General features: G+C 36.9%; 1 protein-coding gene across 1 annotated transcript in view; it reads left to right on the top strand.

The window, feature by feature from the left end:
- The window catches only part of LOC112980708 (cytochrome c oxidase assembly protein COX16 homolog, mitochondrial), a 60959-nt gene that overhangs the window by 35613 nt on the left and 13266 nt on the right, over positions 1-12080 (top strand). The window lies entirely within an intron of this gene.

Raw genomic sequence — 12080 nt, 5'->3', positions numbered from 1 at the left:
TGAGGAAATTAACATAAAGATATTTTTATCTTCTAGTTCACTAAATATTATGATCTCAAACTAAACAATATTTACGTTATTTCATATAGGAGCATTTCTGGCTAGGATATTATTTTGAGAAGCAGAAAATTTGCATGTATAATACGTACTGCACGTCTTATCTCAGATCTGTTAATGATGCCATTCTTCCTGTGCCTTGGGATGTGCTAAAGCAGCAAGCTACCTTTGCATGTGTTCCTCATTGTTTATGCATTCCTCTCACACGGTCATGTATCCTCATATGGCCAGTTAGTCCATGCTGCTCCCATTTGCCTAAAAAAATCATGGCTCTGTCTGCAACTGGCACTGTAGTAATGTCAGTGTAGTTCTACTGCTGAGCTGGGCCTTGTAGAACAAACTTAAAAAAAAAAAAAAAAAAAAAAAAGTCAAGTATTGACCTGAGGCAAAAGTCTAGAGTATTTTATTTCAAAGCACAACAATGTTATTTGAAAGAGAGGGATAAAAAAGTCATTATCCTGTTGAATAACAAACATTCTCCTGGATGTTTAATGATCGCAGATGTTCATTTTCATTGGTTTAAATGCAATCTCAGAATAACATTACTTATTCTAGCACTTGGTTTCTGTACTTTTGTGAAGGTCGTGGTCTAGTACAGATTAAAAAATCTGGCTTCAGTAGGTCACATCAGACCTGAAATAAATAATTGTTACTTAGGAATTTTCAACCAAATAAAAAATATCTTAAGTGTTTATTAGTAACTCACAGATTTAACATTTTACAATGGAAAAAATTGATTAACTTTGAATTAGATATGTTTTTAACAAGTGGGGAATTGAAGGCAGAAAAAATACATTGCAGAACAAATGTAAAACAGTGGAAAACAGTAAATGAGAAGTTTTGAAGCAGAGAAATTTGATAAAGGAGGCTAAGGATATCAGGGAGTTGTTTGATAACAGGGCTGTCAAGGATATGGATAATAAGATTGTATTGCATCAAAGTGAGAATAAAATCTTAGCAAGGATGTAAAATCATTTCTAACCACATTGATAAAGTAGCAACATTCCAAAAAAATATTTTTATTCTATTTAGAGAAAAAAAAGTCCCTTGTATTTAAATCAGAAGAGAGAAGGGTTGTACTTCCAAACAGCCAAGCAAGATACTAGTTATTATCTATTGGCCTCTGGTGATTTATACCCAACAGTTCTGAGAAAACGATGGGAAGATTTCTATGGCAACTGAAAATCTCAAAGTGTGGTTGTCCCTGGAAATCATCAATGGGCAGGAAGAAGAAATTTTTAAAAGTATTCTGTAAGATTTGGGACATATCTAGGCACTACTGAATTTTTCTTTCAGTGATCTGGAAGGAATTGTAAAATCATTCCTGATGTGCAAGTGACACAAGGGTACTGACGTAAAAGCATAGAAAGGCAGACACACAGAGCAGCTGGTAAGCTGGGCAAATGAGCGAAGTGCCTGTTAAAATAGCCAAAGTTATTTGTTTAAAAATGGGAAATGCAGGACAGAATGGACTGCATAATGAAAAGTTGCAAGTCTGAAAAAGACTTAGGAGTCAGTGAATAGATAATTCAAATTGGTCTTGTGCTGTGATGGTGTGACAAAGAGCTAATTCAGTCTTTATACATATAAAAAGGAATGGTAAGTAGGAGGAGGTGATTTTGTTTCTGAATGTGGCATTGATGAGGCTAGTACTGAAATACCGGATCTAGTTCTGGTGTCCACATTTTGAACAGGACTTTAAAGATGTGATAGGCTGCAGAGCAAGCTAAATATATTGACTTAGGAGTGGAGAAAGTGCCTCAAAAGAAACTTAAAGACTTAAATCTTTTTAAAGGTACCAAAAAGAATGTTAATTATGGTACATACCTTCATAAGAAGTGGTTGCTAGCTATTGAAGAGTTCTCTAGTGCAACAAAGGCATTCTAATTAGAAACTAAGCCCAGATATTTACAGAGAGGATAATTAATTGTTTGAACACAACAAGAAGAAAAATGGATTCTCTGTCTTCTAGCATATTTGTTTCAAAACTTCTAAATTCTTCAACCAGTTGCAAACTATTGGATTCAGCATGGGATAAGTGAGTGAATATAATGGTCTATGAATAGTCAGTCTAGAGAATAGTCCTTCTTTGACTTAAAGTATATACAATCAGTTTTTGCTCTTCACAGTTTGATAGCTCACAAGAGGTCAACATGAGCTCTGGATAAAAATCTTGTAACTGTTCTGAAAATTACAACAGAAGTACTATAATTATAGAATTACAGTCATTATCTCAAACAGTTCAAAGAGTAGAAGAAGGTTGTGTGGGAATATTACCTGTATATCTTTTGCCCTAAGAGTAAAAGAAAATGGAATTTGAACAAGCTCTTCTAAAAATGATTTGAGCCACTTAATGCCAGTTTGAATTGACCTGAGGGATTGTAGGCACAGCAGGATGGGCAAAACATTTTTTCAGGAAGTGACAGTGTAGCAATGTAGCAATTTACAGTTTTGAAAAGATGCATCCGAGTATATGGACATGAGAAATATTCTGGAAGATAATTGCTGAATGCCAGTAGTTGAAAGCTGCAAACATCTTGTTGCTGCCATTATCAGTACGAGAAGATTGCTGATTTTGTTGTTTAATAATTGCCACTAACAGGTTAGCTTATTGAATTGTTTTACTTTGGTGTCTGCAAAAATTCTAGTGGCTAAACAAGTTGAGCTGTTTTGGGGACGATGAAGATGTTAGAATAAAATACATCCTAAGTGACTGTAGTGGTGCTAAATGAGGTTGAGATACGATTTTTTCCTCCTTTAATCACTCTGTCCCTTCTCATATTCTCCTCCTCTTTGTTACTGTGTTGTTAAGAAACGCCATTTACAGCTAGCCGTTAGATGCTGACCGTCCTTCAGGTTGCATCTGGGACAAATCCAGTGGGAAGTTTCTTGCACTTCAGTTTATTCAAATGTAAAATGGTCTTGAGAATTTTTATTTCACTGTGAGTTTTCATCAGTTAATGTTTTGCAGAGGAAGACAGAGTGGTATTAGTTTATCTCAAACAGATGCTGCATGGGTAAGACAGGGAAAGGATTTCAGTTAAGATAGTTTGTGTTAGACATTTTATTCTGAGTGGATATACAGTCTACAGCCTACTAGACCATTTGCTCCTCTTTTTCTTACCCTCTCAAAACTTCTGTGTGTTGTAGTTCAAAATGTGATCAAAGACAGGAATGTGGAATTGGCTGAAAGGTATGGCACAGGATCTTAGGAAGAGTTCTAGTAGAAAAGCCTTCACGGAGGGAGAAAGATACCCTCCATACAAAAGCTCTCAAGACATCACTTTTTACTGGCCTTATTTCTGGAATTCATCACTACTAAATAGTCCTATAAATTCTTTTCTGGTTGTGATTATAACATATCTCCTTGTACAAGATTTTCCATTACTTTGAGCCGTTTCCTCCATTTGTGTTGCGTCTGCACTTTTCTTGTCCCTGTCCTAGATATGAAGAGAAGACACTGATATCTCATTGATAAAAAACAGAGGGAGGCAGTTAACAGTGCAAGTAGACAGCAAATGTGGTCAGGGCATACAAATGCCTGTAATAAATAATCTCTCCTCCTCTCCCTTTCTCCTGTCTTCAAAATAATATTCTCCATAGCCGTTTGCAATCCCTGCATGCTTTTTTTTAATCCCAGAGGAACTGACCAACTCTTAATATGTTAGGGCCAATGCTGCATTTTCTCTATCACAAAATAAAGTTTGAGTATGGAAAATGGCATGCACACAGCATGACTGAATTCTTTCATTTGTTGTCCTAAGGGATGCTGCTAGCTTCTGCCACGCAGCATTGGGAACCTTTTCTTATGCAGCTGCCTATATAGAATTGTTAAGCAAATCTGTCACACTAATGGTCCCCCAGTGAGGAGCTGCTAGATCTTTAATGTGAAATACCTCTGAAGTAAACTTTTGGTGTAGTGTATGGGAATTTAGCTACACAGTTGAGGCTCTATACATTCCTCTTATTGACTGCCTCTTAAGGGGATACACCATAACAAATAGTTTCCAAGGAAGGTCTTGTCTCACCAACCCAGTAAATGGCTTTTTACAGGAATATCTTCCTGGTTGATTTGCCTTTTTTTGTTTTTTTGGTTAATTCCATAAACACCATTTGGAATATTCATTCTGTGCTTGCCAGTGTACTTCCTGATGATGCCCACATGAACACTCAAGATGTATTTGAAATGCTTTTAAAGGACTTTTACACAGTTCTAGCATGTTCTTTGCTTGCTTCTCAAATGATGATTAAGCATCTTTATATAATGCTCAAACTATACTGTAGAAACACACTCTGCAGTAGCAAGTTGCTGTCATGCAGTGGGGCACTGCTTGTCTTGAGAGGCTAACTAATTAAAAGGAAAAGGAAATGTAAGATGATGGTGGAGACTGGCCGTTAGAAGTAGGATCTTGTATGATCATTTGTTGAAATAAATTGTGGAAGTTAGCGGTAAAGCAATAGCATGGCTATTTTAGGCATTTGGGATAGTGGTGTGTGTAAGGTGTGTGGGACGAGGAAAGTGGTGTTTCAAGGGTGATGGAGGGGTTAGCTTGGTTTGAGAAGAGGAATCATTTTGATGTAGAAGAGGATGGAAGCCAATGAAGGAATCAGGTAAGAAAACATATGAGTAGGGGAGAAAGAAATCTTTTAAGAAACCATTTTGTATGCTTGCTATTGGAGTAAACAATAATGTATTTTTCCTAATTAGTTGTTTTAAGTTTTCTATTCTCATTGGATTTTTAAACATGCAACCAAAAAGATAAGAAGCAGGCAACAGAAAACAGTTATCTCTTTCACTGTCTTTAAGATAATCTTGCTATCTGCTCATTTTACCCTAGTGAAAAACAGAGATGATTTTTACTGGGCTATTTGAGATGATTTGGACTTTATATTTGAAATGTTGAATTTTGTTGGCAAAATTTGACATAATTATGGAATCTACAATTGCCATCATAGGATCATAGTTCTAAAGAAAAAATTAAATCTCCAGTATGATTCAAGGTGGGTTTTGCCTGTTATGCTTGTACAGCCTATTGTTTTGCCATTTTTTAAATTTGCTTGTACTTTGCTTCTGCATCAGAGCAGTCATCAATGAGTATTTTTGGAATCACTTGAAGAAATTTTTAAGTATTAAAATGTATATTGAAATCATTCACTGTTTTTATATACAAGCAAAAGATAAATTCTTTCAAAAAATTATTTCAGAAAATGAATGTGACAAATGCAGAAGAGGAAATGGGATAGGAGAATGAGGCAACAATTCAAGTATGCAAAGATCAGGCTACAAGAAAAACAGATTTACAAAAATAAAATGTACTTTATAGTGACAGTGCTTAACATCAACATAAAACATAGGTAATAATCAAATGTGGGAAAGCTATGCTAGCAGGGAGGAAATGGATACTACATGCTTTTTATCTAAATAATAACTCTTTTTAAACTGTCGAATGTTGACTCCTGTTTTAACCTCAGACCTTGTCATACATCTTACAAGAGCTGAGTTTTGCCCAAGGATAGATGGGAGACGTCACTGACAAGTTGTGATGCTGAAGGAAATGCTGTTAGCAATTCGATATGTAGTACTCCATCTTGTTAATGACATTCTTCCCAGCAAGTTTCTTCTCAGAGAGCCAGTACCCTAGTGTGCCGTCTTACAGCTGTAGCTTGAAAATAAAGGAAGAGTCTTTAACCGCAGTGCAGTTCAGAAACAAATGACCCTCCCACCACCACTCCACAAGAAAAACCTGGTCTTTACCTTCTAAAATTTCCTCTTCATTCTTGTAAAGCTTTAGGTAGGTGCCTTGTTCCTTCTCAGATAGAATAGTCTTGCTGATTTGATTTCAAAGACCTGTTGGTTCTGATAGAATGAAAGGTAGAATTTATTTGCAAGTTATACTGATTTGCTTAGTGTACACTGAGCAGTATTGCTGAGAAGCAGTGTTATGGCAGTTAGCAATATAACGGGGGACTGATACCCATATTACCATTCTTATCAAGTGGACAGCGAATGTTAGCCACAGAGAAGAAACAGGAGGATTTAATTTGTTTTTATGCCAGAAATTTGCCCAAGAACACAAGTCAAAAAGTAGCCATTGACATCACTGAAAAAAATATTTATGGCTGAAAGGTTTGAAGTTTCTCTGTTAACATCCAGCCAAAAACATAGTTTTATAGAATTATACACAAAAAAATGAACAAATTTTCCATGCTCCAAAGCATTCATAGACCAAGTAAGATGTTTGAAACAAACCTTGTGTCTGTTGTCAGCCTGAAGAATTCAGCGGGCTTTGGGGGGCTCTGGACAGGTGTACATCCATACTGACCTCTTCCTCCCAGCCACAGAACTGGAGGAGTTTTCACGTGTTGTTTGTTACTCCTGTTGCGCTTGCACACTGTAAAAGCTGTTATGTCCTATTCAGCCAAGCTCAACTGTGTATAGTTGAAAAAGAGCCTGCAAACATCCCCAAAATCTGTCTCTGGCAGGTCCTTTTTTAGAGGGGTCTGCTGCAATGACTAGAGATACCTTTAAAAGGTTTGATATGAAGTTGGCAAGATCAAGCACTCAAAGCTGGGAAGTTCCTTGCTCCCATTTACTTGGCTAGGTCACCCAAGCTGTAAATTCAGGGATACACCCTTATAGCAAAGACCAGCACTTCTCATTATGAGGCACATAAACCAGAGCTTAATAAGACTTTCAGATAATGCAGAAACGGAAACCTTCCCACATGCACTTCACTGCTCAATTAAAAGTGGAATTTGCTGAATTTCAAGTGTTTGATCTTGAAGGCATAATGTTGTGTTATGCTATACTTAATATATAGAATGTTGCAGAATTTCGTTTTTGCTGACGGAAAGGAGATAGGCTGAAAGCAAGTGGCACATGCAGTTTATGAGTTCTCTTGACTTTACCTGTAGAACTTTTGAATCCTTTGAACCAAGAAGTCCTTCTTGAGTGGTGTACAGGTGTAATGCATAAATGGCACTGGCTTATCTCAGGATTTATGTGGATTTTAAGACATTCCTCATTTTAAGATGGGAAACTGCTTGTCATTTAGGAAGAAATCATGACAAACCCAATTTCCTAGACAGAAATCTATCTGCCTAATGTTATTTTCTACTACTTGAAAAATTCAAGTCTGTGTAACCATATGGTTTTAACTGTGAACTGAAATTTTTTGCTTTATTGACTAATTTGTATCACTATAGTATCTCCACACAAGGCTCTGAGAGCCCTCTACAAACATTAATTAAGCTCTGTGACACCCTTGAGATGAAGACAAGTACTGTTCTCATTTGTCAAATTGGGAAAATGATGCGCAAATTGGTGGTGCATTTGTATGATACAAATCCTTTGACAACATAGCCAGTTTAAGCCCTTTCCATTTTCTCTCTTCCTTGTGATTCCTTGACCTGTGTGAGGTGTTTTGCCTAGTTTTATGCTTAAATAGGATTAATTCATAAATAGTACATATTTGTTTTCCTAAAGTAGTTTATTTTTCTGACTTGGAGCACAGCCCCACATAGTGCTGAATTGGCATAACTAAGGGGAAAAGTAACCTATTGGGGAAAAGTCTCTTAAGCAAGTCCACCATAGCTTAGGTTAATTAGTTGTAGCGTAGATGAATGAGATTGCACTGAAAGTGAAATACGGGTACCACAGTAGTTCATGGCAAAAGTTGTTTTTGTCATTATGATTTTTGCCAGTCTCTGGCAGAACTGAAAAGAAAGACGGATCTCTAGATGCTTACCTGCAAAAGACCATTTCTTTCCTTGCTGAATAAAAAAATCTTATTTTATCTGTAGCATTCTCTATCCTAAATTGCATATGTATAAATATATATTGACTTGCATGTATATTAGTAACATAAAAACTAAATATTCTCTAGTTGGAAAAAAGTACTTTTTTAATTTGATGAGAACTTATCACAGGTAATTAAATATAAAATTATGTCACATTCTGAAAAAAGTATGTAGCAGCAAGGTTTTATTAAGAAACTGAGACATCAGAGTGGTGGCTCTGGGAAAGAGTTGCACAAAACCCAATAAGGCTTGATTAGTGTGATGACAAAGTGAAGATATGCAGTCATACAGCAAATTCTTAGTTCTGCGCCTCTGCATCTTTATGTCATAATAGAATTCTTCAATGTATCTTATATGGTCTTGAACCTCTTTTGACACTCTTGCAAGTACAGACTGTTGTGATGCACTTCTTTCGCTGCATCGTTCAGCTCTGAAGATATTCTTCCCTATCTAATGTTTTATCTGCAAATGGGCATGCTTATCATAATAATGGGAAATAAAGGTTTCCTTTGAATTAGAGTAATTTCTTTCAGTGGTTTGCATCACAGAATTTGTTGCATCAAACCATGAAGTAAACTGGATTTTCTTATCCCCCTTTCACAGATGGGAAACAGAGACTAAAGCCAAAAATTTTTGCAAGCAACTACTTTGAATTAACTTAGTCCAAGCACCAATAGCTCTAAATTAATTTCTACAGATTTAAATTTGTTCATTGCGAAATGAATACTTATCCTGCAAGAATAGAACTCAGGAAAAAAAATTTTTTAAGGCTGACAGAGGATTATGATTTTTACCTACCATCAAACTATGTATTTGAACCAGCAATATAGAAGCGAAGGTTTGTCTACATCTTATGGGTCCCTTTGTGCCAGGCAAGCTGTTTAAGAAAAATCTTAGCACAGTCAAGTGTGTGGTGAACAGCTGAATATTCTTTTTTGTTCTCTGTGCCTGTCTATGTAGCCGCAGTTTTTTCTTGGAGTTACAGCTTCTGTCAGTCCAGTACTTTTAAGAGGCAGTTTAGCTGATTCAGGAAGTGAATCAGTAGGTCTAATGGACTACTCTGATCTTACTTTAAAAAGCTAATTTGCAATATCCTTTGGGTTATTTGAGACAAGCAGGAAAAGTGGTGCTGGTCTGATCTGATTACATTTCATTGTAGTCTCTAATGATTGACTATTTAGTACATTTGAACTGGGAGACAAAGCTTTTCACTTGTAAGACTGCCAGTTTGTATGGATTTCAGTTTAGTAGAAGCTGAAAGTAGTTTACCATCATTATGTGATGTCTCTGTGAAATTAGGTGGGCTCAGTCCAGGTAGCTAAAAGAAAAAAAAAGTAGAAAGGCACTCTCACTTAGAATGAAAGAGGTTGACTTAATCTGGGAGCACTGCTAGCTTCTCACCTGCATTCTTACTGTATAGAATAGTTTCGGCAATCTGAAGGAACTTTGTAACTTTTCTGCCTGTGCTGTACCTAATCAGTGGAGGGGAAGAAAATAGCCCTTTTCAGGATGACCAGCTGGGCCTTATTCTCAGCACTAAGATTACTTAAAAATTTAGCCACATTCTTAGGTTTTGGTCCACATCTAATGTAATCGCTCATCCTGGAGTTACACTGTTTTAAGAGTTTATATCATGGTGACTAAGTGGAAAGGTTAGATTTTGTTTAGTTATATGTGAGGTGGACACGTGTGAAAATAAATACAAGTAGACGAAAGCACTGAAGAACTGGAATTTTCAGGTCCTCTTTAGCCAGTGATTTTCCCTCTTAAGTTTATCTGAATGCAGCAGAAGTCCTCTTTTCTTTCAAAAATTTGACAGCATCATTTTTAGGAAATCTGATTGCCTGATCATTCTGCATTCTGATGACTGGACAGTTATCTGTCCATCTGAACTACAAAATTTTTGCAGCAAGTTATCAAACAGTCTTTATAGATGTCAAAAAATATAAATGATATCTATAAATATACTGTGAATAAAAAAATACAATATCTCTGTGTACTCAGTAGAATCTTTAAATCTTTATTTTTTAATTGACAAAAACTAACTCCTTCAGTCGTTCTCATCTGTTCTGGCATTTGCAGCAATGCCATTTCCTATGCATACCCCTTGGTGGTGTAGTTCTGTCAGTGTATCATGGTGCCTTTTCCAGGAACCTTTATGCATTTGTTTGAAACTGGCACAATGTTGTATCTTGTGGTAGTTTCTTTTGATTGTATAGGTTTGAAATATTTCTTGTTTTGAACAAACCTAGTCTTAGAAAGATCTCTGAAAAGCCTTTGTGAGGTTTCAGGTGCAGATCAATATGACCTTTTGGTAATGATCCCTACTATGTGTCTCTCTTTTGATAGACTGCTGTAGGTAGTGTCTTTGGATACTACAAGTTTGGTTGTATATATTTTAAATGTTGCTTATTGTTCAGACTTTGAGAGCTGAGCAGTTATGGGAAGATTAAAGTTTAGAACCTCACAAGCTGCATGGTGCCATTGTGCTTAATAAAAACAGGATGCTTTCTTTCTGTTAAAGCACAAGGTTACTTTCAGTGTAGTTTCCTTGAAGTTTCCCTTTGAATTAGGTGTTAAATTCTGAATTTGCAAGCGGAGTGGGTAGTCACTGATGCATAGGATGATGTGTATTTTCCCTAAACACTGTCCTTCCCCCTCCTCCTGTGTCAGTTTAGATCTCTTCCAGTTGAAATGAAGGACCAGCTAATCACGAGATGTATAAAGTAGCAAAGACAATTTTTCAGAAATACTTGGGCCAACTCCACTGCATGGAAAATTCAGATGCTCCTACCTTGTTAAAGTCTGCTGTGTTTGTGCATGTGTTCTCATGTATCTTCTGCTGAATGTTGCCTAATTTCTTTTGATATCTGACTGATATTTGACTAACCTCATTGCAATTTCCTCTGGTTATATAAGTGGCAGGAAAGTTTTGCATAGCATGAATTAATAGTACCAGGCCTGTTCTATTTTAGCTGCTGAATTATTCTGCAACTATTATTCGAGTCCCTCAGTCCCTCAATTTCTCATTTGTTTGGATGATTGATAGTAGGCAAATTAGACTGCAGGGTCAGGGCAGGTTTAAGCATCTTCTGGTGTGTTTTTTACGGCATTTTCTGAGATGAGGCCCTGATCACCCCCTGATCAGGGGTTTAAATCCCATTACAGTACATATTGTTAGTAATACACAATATTGTCCTCTTTAGTAGGACTTAAAATGCCCCTAGTTCCGGCAGTGGTGCAGCCCCTCTCATCAGCCTCCTGTTGGCAGAGTCCTGTTGTGTCTGATGTAAAGTTACATTCTTCAGGTTGGTACAAAGAGGTCTGAGCCTGGTGGGAAAAGAGACTTCTATTTATCTTCTAGCCCTGTCTTCGCAGTCCACTAGCTCAGGTATAACTACTGTGCAAGAAAACAGAAGTCATCCTACACCAAGTAGGAGAAGCACCTGCTCAAATAACTATGGAACTTAGTCCAGAGTGTGTCATTTCCAGGAAAAAGGAAAATAATAGTGACCATCAGGAACTAGATTTGGGATGGAAAACTGCCTTTGTCCTGCTGCTCTTAAATGAAAGCAAGTTCAGCAGTTCACTCACATCATTTTTCAGTGAATCTGAATTAAAATAAGACTCTATGTGCACAAGATGTGTATTATCTTGTTTTGCTTTTGCTTATTTATAATTTTTTTGATCTGGAATGGGAACTGTACAGCTTTAAGAAATTGCAGTAAAATCTGTCTGAGTCTTCTGTAGCTATAGTGCTGCCTGCTATGCTAACTAACCTGTTCTGGGTGTTTCTTCAGACATACTTTTTGGAGAATCATAGTGTACATTTATCTTCTTTGATAGCAGCACTTTGCAGGTGAGGTCAGGAGAGTGCCTGTTCCTCCTCTTTTTTTGCACCTCTGAGGCTGGATAAAGAGCACAATCATTGGTACTTTGGAGGGAGGATGATGGGAATAGGCAAGGAGATAATTAAAATTTAGGTAGTTTTTAAGTATCAGACAGTTTGAGCAGTTAGCATATCCTATGTGTGTCTTCGTGAGAGATCTATCTATGACGGTTGGGTGCCATATGAAACTAGGCAGCAGAAACCATTGTATACCTCTCTCAAGTTAAAACAGTGTGTGTTGAAGGAGATTGTGCTGTTATGACTCTCTTAGTGCTAGGTAATCTTTCCTTTCCAGGATGCCTTGCATCTGTGCAGGCAGAATACTTCAGGTCAC

This window comes from Dromaius novaehollandiae, chromosome 5, assembly GCF_036370855.1.
Source record: "Dromaius novaehollandiae isolate bDroNov1 chromosome 5, bDroNov1.hap1, whole genome shotgun sequence".
NCBI lineage: Eukaryota > Metazoa > Chordata > Aves > Casuariiformes > Dromaiidae > Dromaius > Dromaius novaehollandiae.
The sequence above is the reverse complement of the archived record's forward strand: the minus strand, read 5'-3'. Positions and strand labels throughout refer to the sequence as shown.